This window comes from Adiantum capillus-veneris, chromosome 23 (genome assembly GCF_014529385.1).
Source record: "Adiantum capillus-veneris isolate H3 chromosome 23, ASM1452938v2, whole genome shotgun sequence".
Lineage (NCBI taxonomy): Eukaryota > Viridiplantae > Streptophyta > Polypodiopsida > Polypodiales > Pteridaceae > Adiantum > Adiantum capillus-veneris.
In genome coordinates, this window is record NC_140953.1 from 41,040,074 (window position 1) to 41,055,343 (window position 15,270).

Consider the following 15,270-nt stretch of genomic DNA (forward strand, 5'->3'; position numbering starts at 1 on the left):
TGATAAGATGGAGTGTTGTAGCTCCCTTCCGTTTATGACTCCCTTCTTTACCATTGAAGATGTATCTTGCACGCTTGAGAAACTTGCTACCCGCAAAACAGGGGACCTTCAAGGTGTCAAGGCTGAAATGATTAAATGGACAAGCAAGAAAACACGATATTGGATATGCGATATGTTTAACCTTGCACTTCAGCATGGCATGCCTCATGATTGGAGTGAAAATTGGATCAAACCTTTGCGGAAAGGAGGAGATGTAAACAATGTGAACAACTATCGCACTATAATGGTTGGTTCTTTGATGGCAAAGTTATTTGGATGTATCATGGAGATGAAGATAAGTGAATGGTCTGAAAAGAACGGCAAACGTGCGCTAGGCCAATCAGGTTTTCAAAATCATCATAGCACTATTGATCACCTTGTCACTCTTCGAGTTCTTATGGAAGCGTCTCGATTGAAAGGAAAAAAGTTGTATTGTTACTTTGTGGATTTCAAGAAAGCTTTTGACATGGTATTGCGAGGAAATATTTGGAGACGTATGCAAAGCCTTCAAGTGCTAAGAGAATTTATGTATGCAGTCTTTTGCATCTACCAAAAAGTGATATGTCGACTACGTATGGGAGATGGAATTTCAAAATTTTTTGCAAGCACCATTGGTTTCAAACAAGGATGCCCACCTTCTCCAACCCTCTTTGGGCTACTCATTGATGAATTAAAATGCACGGTTCTTGATTTTATGCAACAAGAAGGCATAGAAGAGATTAAGAATGGAAATGCAGTGATCATGCTTTTGCTTTATGCTGATGATGTAGTGCTCTTGGCACATACCTTAGAAGATGCACAAAAGCTTATGAGTGTCTTGGAACGCTTTTGCCTACATAGTGGGCTGATCGTGAATGGATCCAAAACCAAGTTTATGCTTGTAAAGACCTTCAATGATGAAAATCCATGCATTGTATACAACAATGAGTAACTTGGAGTGGTAGATAGCTTCAAGTACCTTGGCCTTGAGGTCCCATCCAATCATAGATGGAAGATTTGCGCAATGCGTCGCTTGGAAGTCGGAAAGAGGGCTTAGTATGCATTTGAGAACATGTGCAATGCTGGAGAGATCAAGTGTTGGGCTCTCAAAAAGTACCTCTTTGACACATTGGTGACACCAGTGCTTCTTTATGGAGTGGAGGTGTGGGGTGATAGCATCAGGAAGTCTACTTGGAAAGAGTTTGAGAATGTCCAAAAGAGTTTTCTCACCAATTTTCTCCAAGTCAAGATACAAACACCCTACATGCTCTTACTTCTTAAGTCCGGATGGCTTCCCATTGAGGTCTTGGGCATGCAAAAGGTTGTGGATTACATGCTTAAGACACAACGTAGCCCTTTCTATCGACTTCCTAGAATCGCATATGAAGCAAGTCAAAAGGTCCAAAAGACATGCAAGAATAAAATACTAAGTTTGGGGTGGATGCTTGACATCAAGAAATTGTTTGGAAGATGGGATGCATGTCACTTGGTGAAGGATGCGTCGATTGATTCCCAAGTTAATGAGGCCTTCTTACAACGCCAATGTGTCACGGCTTGGGAGAAATCCGAAGGTTCTCGCTTCAGCCATTCCACCACACATTTTTCCCCAAACTAATCTCTCTTCTTCTCCGAGCGCGGTAACCAAACCCATCCCTACATACTTGAGCCCATCCCATTGAGTGCGATCCGCACCATTGCCTCCATTCATCCTAGCTCCCATTCTCGACGCTGCGAGACAGGACGTTGGGGCACTGGCGAGGAGTCTCATCGACTTTGCACCTTATGCCCTCGTCAAGTGCGAGAGAGTGAGTACCACACACTACTTGAGTGCTCAGCTTTTGATCACATTAGGTCCTCTTTTCCCCATATATTCAACCATGAGCTCTCCCTACATACCTTCCTCTCCCAACCACGATGTGGACTCTCTATTACGACGCTCATTTCAACCGTTTTTGAGCATCGAGAGTCACTTATGACCTCCACTCACCCCTTGTGACATGTTCATTTGGTCCCATAGGTCATATTTGACCTCCGAGGACGATAATAGAACTATCTCTCTCTCTCTCTCTCTCTCAGTGTACCCCTTATTAATTTCAAAATTACTTTGATTAAGTTTTTTTTGGCAAGGCATATTCAAGACCCCCCCCTATCTTTCACACATGTACCCTTCCACTTTGGGGCTATTTGAGACCGATGTGTGCAAAAAAATGGGATTTAGTGTATTTTTAACTGGCTAAGACTGCAAAATCCTGGATAGATTCCATGCTTGCCTTGAAGAAAACCAACACAATTCAAATGATATATGATAATCAATAAGAGGCAGGATGACAGGGTTTGGTGATGCAAGAATTTCTCCTACTCTTTGGTTACCAAACATGAACACCATACATTGTTGCAAATGGATTTTTCTACTAGTTGTAATGTTAATTCTAATGTGTGGAGTGAAATGAAAGGGGAAAAAATCTATTCCTGGGCCATTATCCATGGCTTATGCATGTCCTAATGCTTAAAATAACACAAAAATATAAACATCTAAGCTAATATTGTACCTAATGAGAGGCAAAATGAAATGATTTACCAAAGCGTTTATCTCAAATCGTACAAATTACACGTTGAAATTGTAACTTAGTACTAACAATTCTGTGTATCTTTTGCCTTGCAATGGGAATGAAAGGATCATACAAACTCTCTTGATTCATGCAAACTACTTGACTATTCTAAGGTTGAACCTACAAGAAAACATACACAAGCCCTCCTCAGCGGGGGCACCAAAATTGAGGCGGTCCGGGGCGGGCAACAAGAGAGGCAACCTCTAAACACCCTCAAGGCTCCCGTGCTGCTCAATTGGGGTTGGGACAACCACAAACAAGAGAAACCACAACAAACCCATAACCAAAAACAAGTGAAGGGGCACCACCTAGTTATAGAGCGAACTAGGATACCAAAGAGGAGAATCCATAAGTAATACAAGCGAGAAGGAAGGGTACACTAACACTAATATCAATGCTACATTTATACACACCAAACACCTAGAGAGAGAGAGAGAGAGAGAGAGAGAGAGAGAGAGAGAGAGAGAGAGAGAGAGAGATATTTGTGCAAGAATTAAGCTCCAATTTAAATGATTGACATGGATGTATAAACAGCTTGGAGGAGAGTCAACAAACACAATTAATTTTGATGATGTTGTGATCTACACATTATCTTAGAGTTATGGAAACCCTCTCACCATACAACACTCTTATAATGTTTCCGCAAGCAACAAAACAAACACAAGAGCTCTTGAGTTACATACAAGCAATTACTACAAAAGAATCTCAAAATGAAAACGCGTCATCCAAAACCAAACAAGATGAGGTGGCCAAGCATGAATTGGAGAGACTCAAGAGAGATTTGAACCGCGGATGCACCCAACTTATTGATTCAATTGTTGTGCAACAGTAGGTACAACTTTAATTGGAATTTAGGAATCACTCACTCCCTTGCAATGCTACAACTAGCTCAAAGAAGCTTTCCTATACATCACAAGTAATGGTGTATAGAGAGCTCACTCTCTCTCCCTACAACGAAGATGGAGAAAGGTACGCTCAAAGTAGTGAGCAATAGTGTAGAGATCCCTGCTTCCAAAGAGGAATGGGCTCTATTTATAGGTTTTTGGGAGCCTTGATTAGGATTAGACCTAATTACTTTTATTATCAATACAAAAGATTATGAAATATTTTTATTTTCAAAATGGGAGCTGGTCTTCCTTATCCCTTGAGTCACATGGATGTGGGCTCAAGGGGAAGAATTATTGAGAGTAAAAGGAGAGAGAGGTAAGTAACTTGAGGTGCCTACTCCAGTAGATAGTAGAGGGTGAAATTTACAAAAAGTATTAGTCATTATTGTGAGTAGTTTGTAGTTAGTAGCATGGGGTAAAATTACATGGCATATGAACTCAAGGTACATTACATGATTTATACAATGATAAAAATTAAGAGAAGGATGAGAATATACACAATTTGATGGAAACCACAAGATGGAAAGGGATTTTTCCACCTATCTCCTCCAGTGAATGAAGCGGTTGTAGAACTCTGTCGGTGTAGTTCTTGTGACCATGGAAAATTGATTTTTTAATGATCAAACTCCTCCTTTTGTAGAGCTTGATCTTGGTTATTTGTTGATTTTTTCTCTTTTTGTGAAAGGATAAGGAGGTTATGGTATTATGAATTTGATTCTAGAGAGAGAAATAAAGCTATATGTGTGTAGAGATGATAATATTTGAGCTATGGAGTAAGGGAGAGATGGAAATGATGAAGAAGATAAAAGGTGCAAGTTTTGGTGATGGAGGAGGAGGGTGAGTGTTTGTGGGTATGTGTAGAAGTGTGAAGAGAAGTGAGAGAAGACTAGGGGTGACTTGTGAGAAAAAGTGGGCAGACTGGGGTCCACCATAAAATATATATCTCACCGATGGTAGCTCCAAAAATTATGCACAAAATTGAGATGATTAAGCAACTTGTGGGCTATATTTTGTTTGTTGGTCATTTCTTCAAATTTGAGCGAAGATAGGTGCCAAAAATCTCACCAAAAATCCTGAATTTTATGCCTGCAAAAGTCTTTTAGTGGCCCCCTCTATTGTTGAATTTGTACAATGCATCCAAGAGTGAGCCCCTCCTTTGTCATATCATGATACAAAGTATCCAAGTTATCTTTACACGTGCATGGAGGAGTATTATTGGTGAATAAAGAAATATATACATGGTGGGACTACTGTATAGACTATTCATGGATTTAAGCTAAATGAGTACATGGTGTTAGAATAATGAGTACATAATAAAAGAAATATGAAATAATTATGGACATGAAAAAAGATATTGGAATCATAGGATATGGTCCCTCTTTTGTATTATTTTGGGTGAAAGGGAAAAGTATGCAAGTAAATGAAAATTATATAATAAAAATGACTAAAGGAGTAGGAGCTGATTTTTTGGTTTTCACAAGGGTGATGATAAAAATTTGGAGGTGATTTGTATAAAAGAAAAAAAATATTTATGAGATAAGAGACTGTACACATTGGCAACAAAAATATACTTATGGTGCAAGAGGATAAAAGAAGGCATACATAGCCTAATAAAACACACACCTATGTATAAATATTTAAATAAAAGAACAAAATAATTATAAAAAATCCCTATATACAATGAGATATTTACACACAAACAGGCCATAATATACTTTTCTTTTTTATTTTATTTATTGTTCTGGCTCAAGTAGCCCAGTGACTAGCTAGCTAATTGAGGGTTTTTAAGGAGATATGGGAAGAGTCCCCTAACTCACACACGCCTATGTACAACGAAAGGGTGAGGATAACAAAAGTGTTTGAGTGATTTGATAGGGTGAGGTATCTCACTATGGCAATTTTGAATAGCCAAAAAAGGGCTATCAGTATCAATGCATGGGACCCAACTTAAAATAGTATTGTATGCTTTGCTTATTGGTCCATAACAGCCAGGCAAAGATGGCACAATATAGCAAGTCGTATAAAGTGGACAAATGAAATGACAAGAATTATCAGCACTAGAGGATGACAATGGAGATCATCTTGGAGAATCAGGACCTTCTCAAAGTTGTTAATGTCACATTGCAGTGCCCACCTCGAGCCAATCTTGTAACTGTCATTAGCACGCAGGAGATTGCTGATTGAAAAGCCATTGGCCTAAGTGCAAGGGTGGAATTAATCCTCTATATGGAGGACGCACAAAAGCAGGCCATGAGAACTTTGACCACTGCCCGGGACATGTGGCTCTGTCTTGAACAAACTTTTGATCATAAGGATGTTGCTAGCCAAATCCTCAATCTTAAAAAGCTGGTAAATACTTATTTTACAGATGACCAAGACATTCTCAAATCAATAGGTTCTTCGCTTCTTCTATTGGATGAGATCCTTCTTTCTGGAGTGGTTTTCTCCATGAGTGTCCAAGTGATGCTCTTATTGGCTGCACTACCATCATCATGGCAGTCCTTCATTACCACAAAGTCTGCTACACATCTCACCAACCCAACACTTGTCCCTGCAATCCTTCAAGAAAACACACTCTGCACCATTGTAACAACATCCTCAAATAGCTCCACTATGGACATGTTTGATCGGACATCTCAAAAAAAAACTTACCAATCGCATACTGGCTCACAAAGAAAAGGCTTTCATCGGTCAAATTATTTTCAATCATTTACCAGCAGCAATTGTGGTAGGAAACCAATTGCTGGCAAGCCATGCAAATTATTCTTAGAACTAATGTTGGATCTAATTCACCCCATTCTAATAGCCCAAGCAACTCCACAACTAATTCTTAAATTTGACCAGACATTGCTAGCCATCTGGCTTTTGTATAGGGTCCATATAAGATTCTTATATGAATAGAGGTACAATGGTGAAGCAACTACCCCCATCATTTGTGTTTGTAGAAATTAAGAAGCTACTATCATGCATCATATGGGTGTGCGTCCACACACACACACACACACACACACACACACACACACACACACTCTCTCTCTCTCTCTCTCTCTCTCTCTCTCTAAAACACGAGTCGTTTCTCAAGATTCACCACTTTATTTAGTTTGAAAGTAACTTGGTTTTTTACAAAAAAACCCCCTTGGCTCTTCACCGTTACATGTCTAGTAGACCATCCATGACATGATCGCACAAACAGCTGTCACAGTAGTAACAAGTGTTTGGACGTTCGGACAATGGTAGGATTTGAGTTGATAAGATTGCACCATACTCCAAGGTTCGTGGAGTGATATTAAAATACCCTCTGAGTGGCTGGCCATAGCTGCGATACAAGAAAATCTTTCGCGATGGTAGAAACTGTGCTAGCAGATATAATCGTTCTGAAAAACCTCGCTTCATTGAGTATTCTACATAATAATATCGTGGCCCTATGCCCAGTGCTTCAGTTACCATCGCCAGACGGATGTTATTCCGAAAATGGGGTCACCCTGGTCACTCGGTTCTGATATGTCCACCACTTTGTCTGGGTCACCGAAGTGCCTAATTGCGGAAATAAAAGCCGTTCATAATGGAGGAGTGTGGCTCGCTTAGTAGACTCACTTGACTACTGAAGATGTGCAATAGATATTGCTAGAACCTGATCCCCATTAGGAGCCATAACATATTAATATGTAGATTGCACCTGATGACAATTGGTAGATGTCTGTTTTTTATCTCTCAATCAGTTACTCTCGACTGGGGCTAGGCACTGGTTTGTAAAAAAGTTGCTCGTCTTATATATAGGCTTTTTGGTGACTGAGCCCAATTGGTTATATATTTAACAATAAAAAAAACACTTTACTTCGTATACCTCATCTATTTTTACTTTAGCTTCTGTCTCTTAATCTGTTCGAGTAGACGGAACCCTTTTTTTCATATGGGATTAGGTGGTATGGTTTATTGGCAGTTTATATCTACCCTGGTTCGAGAGCACTAGCTCGTTTAAAGACCGTATATCGGCTCTGACGACTATAAGCATACATACTCATGCTATATACTGCCTCTTGCATTTTGACACTTAAATGATTAGGTAGTTTATGGTGATATTTTGTTGGGATGGTGGGACTGCCGTGTACATAATGGGATTACCTACCTGCTATAATTCTCACATGTAAGTTATATCGTATTCTCTGTGTACCCGGTTGTGTGTAGCGCGCGCTTGCGTTCTGGCGCTTGTAAGGTAGACCTGTGCTTGATGAATTGAGAGGTTTTATGCGCTCTCCACTGGCTTCACAGTGCCGGATTTGGTGTTGAATGTGATCCCGGAGAGAAGGGTCTTGATGGCCGGCCTCGAGGGGCGAAGCGTACAGGCTTCCTGACCTTCTGAAGCATGTCAAATTTCTCGCCTATAAATGGATCGTAAGGTGAGCGCCTATGCTCACTTAGCACTGTGATTTGTGACCTCTGTGCTGCATTCCATTCTGCGTTGCTGTGTGACTTCATCATGCCGAAAAAAAGTGATAAAGATATCATGGAGGCTTCTGCATCGAATTTACAGGTTATATTTCTGTTGATTTCCAAAAAATAAAAAAAGGGGGATACTGTTAATCTAATTCTGCCAGTTTGCGTAAGAGAAATAATGCTTCAAGATTGAGTTATCAGGTTACATTAGTCTGACTCGTTCAATTGGATCTGGTGCTCGAGGAATTGTTTGAACTGGTTACTGAATGGCATTGTGGAAATCATGGATAGGGCATTTTGCTTCCAGATGATTGTGACTCGAGTTGTTAACTTTAAGGGAAGCCGTGTGGGATTTCATATGTTGTGTGTATTGAAGTTAAGCTATCATTAAATGATTGTAGATTTGAAGAACTTAAAAACTTGTAAATATTTGCTGACATGGCTTGTGGCCGGGGTTGGTGCTTACTAGATGTAATTTGTTGGCCTAAATGGAAACTTTTTTAAGTAGTGTTGTATCTCACCAACGGTAAGAAACCCTAATGTTGAGGATTTCCGTTTTACAAACAAGTTTGTGGATACAATTCTAGGTTCTCTTAATCACGATTTTTTTTTTTTGGGGTTTTCTGATGAGTCTAACTCTGCAAAAATTGCCAGCTCTCTTATTGATAGATCTTGTTGATAGATCTGTATTGATGTTTTGTGGTTTGGTAGGCATTCTATCTAGTTATGAAAGAGTAGTTCTGACTGGCTGAGGTTGCTTATTTTCTGAAGAAGGTAAGTATGGATCTGATACTGCAAGGATTTGAATCAAGCTGATGTTTTTTATAAAAAAATTATTATATAAAGTAGGTTTTGCTCAAAACTGTGAGCTGAGATTGTTGGATTCCCTGATAATGGTGTAAAACAAAAAGTACGGTTTATGATGGGTACGTTTACTGACCTCAGGCTGAATTTTAGCCTTAGTTGCGAATAGTCTAGAGAGTCTCTGACTGAAGTGAAAACTTTGCTCCGAGTTGTTGCCTAAATTTGGTTGATGCTCGGAAAGTTGAAAATGACTTCACATACCCTATTTTCGGTGAAAATTGGTTCTATCTCGTTTGTGTTTACCATAATGCTTCACATGATGGGTAATGTATTGAAGGGTCCGCTTGACGATTCACTGATTCAGATTGTCAGTGGTTTTCTTCTAGCTTTGAATGTTTTTTTACCTGGAGTTATACAAATATTCATTTCAACTTATGACTCGTTTCGTATATGCTCTCCCATAATTATTTGAACTTTTCTTAGCCTACTAGTATGCAATATATACTACGGGAAGTTTATAGATGGTCTTGGCTTAATACGTTTACTTCAATTATATTTCGAGAATTGTTTGGACTTGCTCCTTTGACTGAGCTGTCAAAAATACTGTGGTTTGACAACTGGTTTTATTACGAACTTAGACAAAAGTGTGTCTGTCATTGCCTAGTGACAAATGCAGTTTTTGATAGTAGTTGGGTATATAACTGAAAAAAGGCTTAGAGTTGTAAATTAGATAATGAGTTATCTCTGTTTTTTTAAAAGAAATATATATATATATATATATATGGAAAGGTTTTTGGATTAAATACTGGTCCGAAAGTCTGAAATTCTTTTTGAGACTTCTCCTTGCAAATAAGATGTTGTCCGTTATAGTAACTTGGCCTTTGATGGCATTTAGTTTGTAGCTCTCTCTTGTCTAAGTAAGAAAGTAGTTCATGTCGGGCGGTGATAATATGTTTTTTTTAAAAAAACCGGCAAGGGTGTTCCAATTAAAAAGTTTTAAACCCAGAAAATAAAAATAGCTACACTATGGTGTTTTTACTTTCCTTATTGGATTGGCAATAATCCAAGGATCTTTTTTTCATTAAAAACAAGACACTGGCTAAGAACTGTATGTTTTTTTAAAAGTGACATGGATAAAAACTGGGATGCCCAGCATCACCTGCGTACAGTCACGTGCTAACGAACTTTTTTCTTGTGGCTATGGGTGCAGGTGAGGGCTACCTTCTTTGATTAAAGCCTTCAGTTCTAAGTTATTGATGATTGTGGATGTTCGCTTAACTTGAAGCTACATTTCTCTGAAGTTGGGACGACTGCATCCCATGATTTACATTGATATCTTTACTTCCTTGTACAAAATTTATTTTCAACTGCAAATAGATTTTTGTACTATTCCATTGTATTGTCCTAGGATTAGTGGTCTGTGAACTATAATGTTCGTTTGCATATATATAGGATTTATTTATGTAGAACTGCTACACACACCATAAACGCATAGGAGAGAATGACATGTAGGTTTTTCTCTCTCAGACCCTAGTTCTAGTTTTAAGCGCCCATTATTATATAATGTATTATATGATAATAGGCTGGGGTGCTATCACACAGTCACCGTGGTCCTCATTGACCGGACTGGTGAAAGGTTGCTAGCACTACCATTCCACTCTATATTAACACTTTTTAGAAAAATTTCCCCTATTTTTTACTGTCCATTTCACCAGTTTATTACGTCTGTCTACCAGGTTACTGGAAAGCTCACTGCAAGAATATCGGTCTGTTCTGACCCAGAAAAAAGAGCTCTGATTTCGAATAAACTACGGCTCACTAGAGAAATTGAAAGCTTCTTTCCTTATGTCTCTCATAGAATTCGGCCTTATCTGCACAGGGCTATATATAAGACGAGCAACTTTTTTACAAACCAGTGCCTAGCCCCAGTCGAGAGTAACTGATTGAGAGATAAAAAAACAGACATCCAAAACAGAGATAAAAAACAAACTTCTTTTAAGTAGCAGGTTAATCCAATTCTACTTACCTATGCTTTGACAAATTGGTTTATCGATTGTTACGGGTACATGCTACTCATATGCTGAACAAGATGACTTTTTGGAATAAGATGACTTGCCTTATGTTTTTCTTCCAACAGCTACTCATTGACAACCATACTTACTTCAAACTGGCTGACAAAGCCATAAAACTCCTACAGGAGTAATGTCTTTCTTGAGGACTTTTATAAACAGACATTTCTTCCCTTTTGAGGGTCACTCTTAATTTTTCGATACTCATGAAATTAAAAATCTCATCTTTCTGGTGAGGCAGCAGGCCCATACACAATGGGCCTACTGCCAAGACCCATTGTGTATGGTGCCTGGGAAAGGGCGGGTACACACACACACACACACACACACACACACACACACACACACACACACACACACACACACACACACACACACACACACACACACACACACACACACACACACACACACACACACACACACTCTCTCTAAAACACGAGTCGTTTCTCAAGATTCACCACTTTATTTAGTTTGAAAGTAACTTGGTTTTTTACAAAAAACCCCCCTGGCTCTTCACCTTTACATGTCTAGTAGACCATCCATGACATGATCGCACAAACACCTGTCACAGTAGTAACAAGTGTTTGGACGTTCGGACAATGGTAGGATTTGAGTTGATAAGATTGCACCATACTCCAAGGTTCGTGGAGTGATATTAAAATACCCTCTGAGTGGCTGGCCATAACTAAGATACAAGAAAATCTTTTGTGATGGTAGAAACTGTGCTAGTAGATATAATCATTCTAAAAAACCTCGCTTCATTGAGTATTCTACATAATAATATCGTGGCCCTATGCCCAGTGCTTCAGTTACCATCGCCAGACGGATGTTATTCCGAAAATGGGGTCACCCTGGTCACTCGGTTCTGATATGTCCACCACTTTGTCTGGGTCACCGAAGTGCCTAATTGCAGAAATAAAAGCCGTTCATAACGGAGGAGTGTGGCTCGCTTAGTAGACTCACTTGATTGCTGAAGATGTGCTCAACAACTTGGAAATATACCTTTTTAGAGTATTTTGCATTATCTCAAGCTTAAGGGGATGCCTTTTGTCTCTCTCTTTTTACCTTTTTTTGTGCTCATGCATAGGAGCTTAACTTTTATCTACTCATTCGTGAGGTACAATTCCTACTAACCCACCTTGATTTCCACTGAGCTCCTCAGATGATCGGGTGTATACTGGGATACTCCCCATGTATTTTTCACAATCTGTGGCTATCGCAAAGGAGGTTTTTTGGTGTGGATGACCTACATACCTATTTGATTATATACGATTTTGCTACCCAAAATTATCTTGTCATAGGGAAATACACTACCTTTGTGGAGTGGTGTATAATCAGAATCACATGGGAGTATCTAGGGGTTTAAAATGTGGGCCGTCACCTTTGAGCATAACAACGATGTTGAACAACCTAAAGATTTCGTTTGTGATAATCCTCATTGACGTTCTTAACTATAGTATATTGGTTCACCTACGATTCTTTAAGGAGAGGCACGATAGCTCTCTCCCTACTCTCTCTCTCTCTCTCTCTCTCTCTCTTACAACTAGGGTCGTAATTCTCAATAACGGGTATTAGACATACTCTCCCCCCCTTGTTTAGCTCACATTGGCAATCTTCTCCCTCACAATTTCTTCACATAGGATTGGCTTGCGCTCGCCATTTTTCTTCATGTCACAAGATCTTGGCCTCTCTCATCGTGTGCATGCTCCTGTTGAGGTGTTTGGGTTTGCATTGGAGAGTGGACAAACTCATCATACATACACACTGCGATATTGATGCTTCCTCAGGTCATAATCCGTTCCCTCATGGCTTACGATACACATTCGCACGTAGGCGTGTACATGCACTTCGTGACTCTAACAAAGGTAGGCAATTGGAGCAGTCACATCGGCTCAGTAAACAAATCATGGGCACCCTCCACCATGAGTTCTCTCGGTCTCCCTTCTCTCGCATGCCCCGATGGGGGTTGCCTATGCTACACAACCCATCCGAAGTATACAAGGGTATTCGGCAGCCCATCTGGCTTGCCTTTTGCATGCATACACTTATAGATCTCCTCCTGTGTTCTCCCCTTGAAGCTTGTCAACCCTTTCGGTTTGGGTTTGTTTGGTAGTCCTTCTGGGATGCGCATTGCTCTTCAGCCGTATTGGCGTCAACCTCGCAGTGTTGGTGGTTAATACACTTGCAGGCATGATCATACAAGGAATTTCGATCTTGCTCAGGCATTCACCTAAGGAATCGCAGATCGTATTGGAGTATCATCATGATCTTCGACATAACACTCACACTGGTTGCCATGGGAGATGCTCTCAGAGGAAGATACATTAGGTAGGTGTTTTCACCTACTTAGAATTGCTGTGATAATTTGTTACTTTGATCATTTTTTAACCAAACAATGTTTTAGGCAGCATACTAATCAGTGTGGCTAATGGTTCTATTTCTCATTTAGCATTAGCATAACGAACATACTATAGTCTACTGAAATTGGTTAAACATGACCATTTGGATCTCATTGAGTATGTAGTCTCTAAAGAGGATTTGTGGCCTGTAATCATACAATAAAATGTGAACATTTAAGGTGGAAGTTACGTTAGCTCAAAGCATTAGCTTGAAGCCATACTGTGTGTTTGGAGATTCTTAATTTCTTAATTCTTAATTTCTTTCAAGGTAAAATTGTGATTCTTGAAAGCCATATTGTAAGTTTGGAGATTGTATTGCTGGTTGTGGGATGATGGCCTGGTTTTCTTTGATGCAGTACATATTCGGGGGTAAAAATAGTCAGCAACAAAAAGAAAAAAAGTGTGTTATAGTCATTCATTATGTCATTCTTGCAACAAAAAAAGATCCTCAGTTTTTGGATTACCATGGGATACATTATCTCCTTTTCAGTAGATAGATGAAGTTCATTACTAACCTTGTTTTGATTACATGGTATGTTACAGGTTTTTTAGAAAGATAGGTCAATATACATAAATACACAAAAGTTAGCTGATTGCTAATAAGTTTTTTTTGTTCATACTTAGCAAGTTAGCTGATTGCTAATAGCATTTGGTTTACTATGAGGGCCTACAACCTCATGTGAGGGTCTCATACAAGAGGTAGACGGCTGGTTTTCTTCAGCATAAGGAACAAGTACAAGCAAAATACTGATGATCTTCAGATAGACTTTGGATTGTATCTGTTCAGATTTACAACTCTTAATTATGCATTGAATCATGAATTTCAACTAACCTAGTATTGCTTTTTTGGTTGTGGACTTGCTAGGCATCCATACTTTACTGTTAATTGCCCTATTTACATACATAACATAAGATATATTTTAGGTCTTGAAGCTGTAAACCTCTTGTGGAGGATCTCGTTGGGAGATGGCATAAGCTGAGTTTTTTGAAATATTACTCAAATTACAAAGGAGGTGTTGTCCGATTTTTACCACGTGTTTTACATTGATCGATAACCTAGAAATACATAGGTATTTGCATCATTTATGGTAATAGTAGTTTTTTGAGAGGACTTGGTGAGTATTGAGGACTTGGTGAGTATTGAGATACACATGCATATACATTTAGAGGTTATCTTACTTGAAATATTAACTTAATAGTCAAATCTTGAGGGTAATCTATAAGCTAGGTCTACAGGTGTGGCATGGATGACAACTGGATCCACTGTCGACACCTGCAAAATGCACAAACATAGCTAGTTCTAACTGAATGTTTTTGCATGTATGCAGGTAACACCTGGATCCTTCTCCTTGTAGGTGTAGTGGAGGCTCATCCCAAAGGATGGACACATATACAATATCCTATTTTGTAATGGTTAAAGACCAAAGTTTGAATCTACATGAATATATTGGCTAGTAGATGCTGTTTGGTATATTGACAAAAGTGAGACAAGAATTTATGTACAAACTATGTACACACTTTATGTTATGATAAGGTATTGTTATTTAATGTTTTATTTAATGCAATTGTCTAAGTATGGCTCAGATATGAAGGGATTTTCAAACACACACACACACACACACACACATGTCTAGGTGTAGGAGATGATTAAGATGGATTAGGAGAGAGACAAAACCACTTACTTTGCATTCATTTGTTATCTCCATAATTGAGTAGAGCTTTCCAAAAGATTCATAGAGATGTGATAATGTGTCATAATCATTGGAAAAAGCCTTGCCGATTACAACCTTACAACACTCCCCCTTAAGCGAAACGCTTTAAAGAGGGTTATTAGTGACATGACATGTAGAAGAGACCTTCATGAATACAATAGCTTTGATTACAACATGCTTGAACTATCAAGAGAATCAGTGCATTTGTGACGTATTGGTACTCCTCTCTAGTACTTCAATTTGAATAGCTAGTTGCCGCTTACACGTTGTATATATATAAAATTCAAGCATTATATCCATCTTAGGATCATAAGGCACCAGATCCTCATCAACAA